This window comes from Setaria viridis, chromosome 1 (genome assembly GCF_005286985.2).
Source record: "Setaria viridis chromosome 1, Setaria_viridis_v4.0, whole genome shotgun sequence".
Lineage (NCBI taxonomy): Eukaryota > Viridiplantae > Streptophyta > Magnoliopsida > Poales > Poaceae > Setaria > Setaria viridis.
Genome location: NC_048263.2, coordinates 21,087,705 through 21,094,440, shown reverse-complemented (window position 1 = coordinate 21,094,440; position 6,736 = coordinate 21,087,705).

Sequence of the window (6,736 nt, the reverse complement as noted above, 5' to 3'; positions counted from 1 at the left end):
TGAAAATCAAGTACCCACACCAGTCGAGCGGCCAGAGCACTAGGTAATGTATTTCAACAGGTCCCTCAAACTTGAAGGAGCCGGTGTAGGCGTACCCTCATTTCCCCAAAGGGAGAGCAACTCAAGTACGTGCTGCAAATCTTCTGGGAAGCTTCAAACAATGAAGCCGAGTATGAAGCACTGCTACACGGCCTTCGCCTTGCAATTTCCCTCGGCATGAAAAGACTACTAGTATACGGCGACTCACTAGTCGTTATAAACCAAGTCAATGACAAGTGGGATCAAAACAAATACAACATGGACGCTTATTGAAAAGAAGTCCGCAAACTAGAAAACAAGTTCTCAGGCTTGGAATTTCATCACATCGTCCGCGACAACAACGTAGCCGCCGACGTATTATCAAAAATGGACTCAACTCGTGCAGAGGTTCCAGCAGGAATTTTCGTACACGAACTGCACAAACCGTCCATACCTGAACAAGTTACACCCCCAGTAGTCCAGACTACTGACGCTACTCGAGAAATCATGATGATAGAAGTCGATTGGAGGACACCCTTCATCGACTACATCAAGGATCACAAGTTACCCTCTGACAAAAATCAAGCTGAACAGATCTCTCGGCGAGGAAAAAACTACGTTCTAGTCGGAGACAAGCTCTATAGGAAAAGTGCATCATCAGGGGTACTCATGAAGTGTGTTACCCGTGAAGATGGCCAAGAAATCCTAGAAGAAATTCACAAGGGGATCTGCGGCAACCATGCATCTTCACGAACAATAGTTGGCAAAGCTTTTAGAGCAGGTTTCTACTGGCCAATGGCTCTGGCTGACACTAAACAGTTAGTTCGGAAGTGCAAGTGTTGTCAATTCTTCACTAAACAGCAACATGTCCCCGCCTACAAGCTAGTCACAATACCTCCAACATGGTCGTTTGCCTGCTGGGGGCTCGACATGATAGGGCCACTACCAACTGCGCCAGGCGGATTCAACCAAGTATTCGTGGCTATCGACAAATTCACCAAGTGGATCGAGGTCAAACCAGTCACTTGCCCCAAGGCAGACCGAGTCCTCAACTTCTTGGATGAAATCGTACACTGTTACGGCTTTCCCAACAGAATCATCACAGACCTAGGATCCAACTTCAACAATCATGACTTCTGGGAGTACTGCGAGAATAGCGACATTGACGTCCGCTACGTCTCTGTTGCTCACCCACGAGCCAATGGACAAGTTGAGCGTGCCAACGGCATGATACTCGAAGCTCTTAAGAAATGACTACATGACGTCGGCAACACAAGAGGCAAATGGCTCAAGGAATTACCCAATGCTCTATGGGGACTACGAACCCAACCATGCAAGACTACTGGGCTCTCTCCTTATTTCCTCGTATATGGCTCAGAAGCTATATTACCCGCAGACGTCATGTGGCAATCTCCCTCAGTCGAACAATACGATGAAGAAATAGTAGAAGAAACAAGGCGCACTGATCTAGACAGTCTAGAAGAAGCAAGGTGTGCAGTGCTAGTACAATCTGCTAGATACCTTGATGGGTTAAGGCGCTACCACGACCGCAATGTCAAAGAACGATCTTTCAGCTTAGGTGACATGGTCCTCAAACGAATCCAAGACATGTCTGGGTTGCATAAACTCAATTCACCACAGAAAGGCCCTTACATTGTATCCAAGGTCACAGGACCCGGATCTTACAGACTACAAGAGCTCTCAGGAGAACAAGTACCAAACTCTTGAAATATAGAACACCTCTGTCACTACTACCTGTAGCAGAACTCGAGTAATTGCTTCAAGCAAAAACTCGTCTACTACTCGAGCCAACAGCTCGACTACCGACTACAAAACACACTACTCTTGATTCAATGCTACCAACTCAACAGGCATTCCAGCTCTGGTACAAAGCCTCAATGGTAGAGTAATTCTTTACTCAAGTCCAAAAATACCTCAAATTACATATGAGTAAAAGTACTCAAAATACAAAAATACTACAAGCAACTGCCTACTGGCGGGCTGCATTTAAGCCTCAGGCTTTTACAATATCACAAGGCCACTCAGGTTTGTCGACTACAACGGGAGGAACCTACACGCAAGGAAGCTGCGCAAAACGCAGCCATATCCAGGTCCTCTACCCAAGGCAACGCCAGGTACTCCTGCACTGCCGCTACCTTGACAGCGGTAACGATGAATCCCGCGTGCCGCGCAAAGAAGGAACCAAGGCTGCTCTTTTGCTAGCCTTGCCGAGCCAACCCATTCTACGGCCACACCTCCACCTCTAAGTGAGTGGGATAAATACCACGGCACTCATCACCCATCACCCACGAGTTCCAGCGCGTACTCCGTTGGATCACGAGCTGCAAGATGAGGCGCGCGATGAAACCTCCTACGAGGATTCTTTTAGCATCGCGGCTATCCCTATGAGCGCTAGAGTCTGTGGAGGGAAGGTGGCTCCAACCTACGAGGAATCTTCTAGCACCAGTGTACTCTTTAAAGGCTCTCTACACTCAAACAACAGCAACCGAAGGCAATCCATCACTACTCAAAGCTTGATTCGGGTCGACCTCCAGGGCGGTCTATTTATAGCCAAGGGCTGCAACCACCAACCACCCAGGATTTACTATGCCCCCGTGATCGATGAGTCTGGACGATCTCTGACTGCCCATGTGAAAGCATTCATGCCACAAAGGACAAAAGAGTACAGTACACTCGTGCACCTCCTATTCACAGAGTAACAAGGGTACTCAACTAGATCACAACTACTCAAACTCAGTCTTCAGAACCACTTCCGCCAAGCATGGTTTGTGCATCCTTGTCTTGGGGGCTTACATAAGTCCAACCCCGGGCGAGGCGGATACTTGCGGCAAGGAGTCGGGCGCATCCGACCCTGGGACCGTGGGTCGGGCGAGGTGGAGTTTTCGTCAAGGGTCGGGCGTATCCGACCCCGGGACCTTGGGTCGGGCGAGGTGGAGTTTTCGTCAAGGGTCGGGCGTATCCGGCCCCGGGACCTTGGGTTGGGCGAGATGGAGTGAACTGCTCCTTTCCCGCGCCGGGTCAGCGTCATTTCAAACAACAAAATATGGACAAACGTTCATCTCTCAGACAAAATACCGTTCAAAGTACTCGGAAATTTACAAGAGTACATAAACGCTCATGGCTCCTCCAGAGATACAAATTCCGACATCTTCGACGCGATTGGCTCCGCCTCCTCGAGGTACTGTGCATAGGCTTCCTCTGTGCAGTTGCGAGCAACGCCGTCACCAGCCGCCGACAAATTTGCCCTCGGGTAGTATGACTTGACCACAGCAAGGACTTGTTTGCAAACAGCCTTGCAGAGGCCGGCCACTTTACCTAGAGTAGTCTTCAAACGCTCGACTAGTGATTGAGGTCCTGCATCCTCTTCCAAGGGGGCAATAGCATTCACCAAGTCCTGAGCGGCGTCAGTTAACTCCTGAAGCTCGCCTCGAAGTCTTCCTACAGTCTGGGCATGATCTCTGCATGCCACCATGGCCATAGGAAGCATCACCCCATTCTGGATCTTCTTGTCTCGCTGATGCTCGCAAGCAGCCTGTGCTTCCGTCAGCGCGGCCTGAAGATGTTCAGCTTCATCCGCTACTCGGTCGTGCTCGTTTCTCCAGTCAAGGAGTTGGCTACTCGCAGGAGCCTCCTTCCTCTTGAGCTCTGCAAAAATGACCAAGTTCAAACAACCGACTACAGTCGGACTTACTCAGAGCATGGACAGTACTCACCTTGTTACTTTTTATTCAAAGACTTGTAGCGGCTCTGCAACTTCTGTTGCAAGACTTCATGATCTGACCGTTCCACAGCAAAGGATATCGCTCCAGCTTCATGAACCCTCAAGGATTCTGTAAGCCAGGCACACTCCTGCTCCAATTGTTCGTTTCGCTCCTGAAGGGCCCGAGCGTTCCTTTGCGTCCTGTCATACAGATCCTGCAAAGCAAAGCAAACGATCAAGTCCCTTAGCTACTAAATCTGTTAGACAAAGCGACAAAACACACCTGGAAGCTTTGAAACACATCAACAGCTCTCTGAAACTCCGACTCAGATGGAAGCTCGAGTACCGGACCCTCAGTAATCTTCATGGCATGCGGAGCTGCACCCAAGACCATAACATCGGTCAATTCAATACTACGACTACAAATACCAGGACCACGGCTACATACCTAGAGCAGCTGGTTCCTTGGATTTCTCCACATCCACTACAGCCAAAGCTCTGCTAGTAGACGCTGACAAGGATACATTCCCAGAACCCGAAGCAGCTGAGGGATCCTCCACCGAACGGATCACTTCTTGAAGCATAGACATGGTAGCTCCAAGGCGACTAGCATCAACTCCGGATACTTCGTCGACAGTCAAATCCTCCAAAGGAGCAGAAAGAGTAGTCGGGGGACACGAATCTACTCCTGCCTCTACAGGGATAGTCTCCTCTGCATCCCTACATCAAAATACAAAGTCATGACATGACTTCAAGAAAATTCGAAGACACACACCAAGGATAAACAACTCACCGAGTTGATCATGGCAGCAATCGCACATGCTTCTTCTTGGCAACAGGCAGCCGAGTACTCGGCGCCACAGGAGCAGCTGCTGGCGCTGTCTTCTCGCCAAGACCTGGGAAACACAGGGTCAAGACTACAATAAACTCAAGCTAACAAAAACAGTCGGGAAAGAAAGCTCACCACTAGCAATCACATTGGACAACAAAGAACCAGTAGCAACTACTGGCGATACTCCCTTTACAACATCGTCCGCTACTCCAGCAGGCAAAACCAGGACTGCCTGGTCAGGGACCGGCAGCGCGATAGCCGATGGAGCCTGGACTGATAGCCCGGGGGCTACTCCAACACCAGTTGGTGGCACCTTCTCTGGCACCTTCTCAACAGACATAACATCAATGCCCTGGGTGGTCACGACTACTTCATCCGAAGCAGCCTCATCGTCACCGAGCGCCGCATCGTCAGCCTTTTGAGACAGATAAAGTGATTAAAAGATTACAAGTTAAAATCCATCAGCTACAAGTGAGTACACGGCTACATACCTTGGCACCCTGAGCCTTCTCAGGAGGAGAAGTCGAGGCAGACTTAGTAGCAGACATCTTGCGGACTACCCGGCGTTTCTTCACAGGAGGAGAGGGCTCGTCCTCTGACTCTTCAACAACAGATTCTTCTTCTTCCGACTGTGCCAAGTAGCCGGCAAGAACTCGGAACTACAAAAACAAGTCGACACTCAAACAGTATCCCAAACAGTTCAAAAAGTACAAGTCAAAGTGAAAGGCCATACCACTTCTGGCTGATACCAAGCATCAAACTGACGAAGCGTTGAAGGAATAACTGGTACTCCTTGATAGTTCCTAAAGAACTTGGCTAGCAGTGCCTCAACATCATCATCAGAAATATCATCCGGAGACATACGAGACGGGTCATTAAAACCCGAGTATTCCCCACCCAAGTGAGCCCGTTTTTGCAAGGGTTGAATTCTTCTCTTGAGAAAGCTAGCCGCCACATTAACTCCAGTCAAACCGAGTGCTTTCAACTCGGAAATCTGGTGCAGCAAGTGATCGAGCTCTGGGGTATCTTCAGGCTCGCTCACCCAATTCTCTACGTGCTTTGGCGCGTGACCAGTAACCACCGGCAAGCGAGGGTTATGGTTCCCAATATAGAACCACCTCTTCTTCCACTCTCCATGGGAGTCAATCAAATTATAGTCAATATACGCGCCCGAGTTCCTGAGTTGGAACCCGGCGCCCCCAAAGACCTCTATCCTAACAGCACTAGGCTGAGGCTTGCAACAGAACAACATCCTAAACAGCTCAAGACTAGGAGGAACTCCCAAGTAAACTTCGCAAAGGTGCACAAAAATCGACATATGCAGTACACCATTGGGGTTCAAGTGTACAAGTTGAAGCTTATAGTACTCGAGGATACCTCTGAAGAAGTCAGAGGTAGGCACGGCTAGTCCTCTCTCCATAAAGTGAGCAAGCATAACCATCTCATTCGGATGCTTCTCGAATTGCCACGCATCAGCAAAGGCAGGCCTCCACTCGAGTACATGTTTTGGCTGCAGAAGCTTGGCGTCAACAAGCGCCTGAACGGCTGCCTCCTTCATCACAGAATGCTGCCACGTCGCTCCAGGCGGCGGCGGTGCAGTTTGGTTCGTCGGCCCCACCTTCGACCCCGGCAACACCAGCTCCTTCCCCTTCTTAGACTTCACCTTGCCCGCTGCTGGAGCCTTGCCCTGAGCCTTCTCGGGTTTCTTCCCCATCTTCTTGGTGCGCATCCGCCGGCTTCAACTGTAGCAAAAAGCACTCAACCTTGGATCTCTCTCAAAAGAGCAGCAACAGTGGCGGCAGCGCTAGACAATCGCGGCAAAGGAAAATAGGAACGGAAAGGTGGGGGAAGAAGAAAAACAGATCTGCTACAGTGGGGCGTAAACCTAACCGAAAGGGGGCCCTCCAGTTATATCTCCGCCACCTCCAGATTCCAAGCGTCAGTTACGCAACGGACGGGTTTTAAACAAATTAATTGCCTTAAACACCCAACGGCTACTCTTTTAAACGGGTCTTGACCACTTCAATGACAAAAATCGCCTAAGTGCTCGGGGGCTGCGGGTACCGTACCCGATGGTCAGAATTTTCTTTTTCAGATTACCAAGAGTAAAACAGTCAAGAAGTAGGATTGACCCTAAGCCTGACTCTTCGACTCAACCTAAGGCT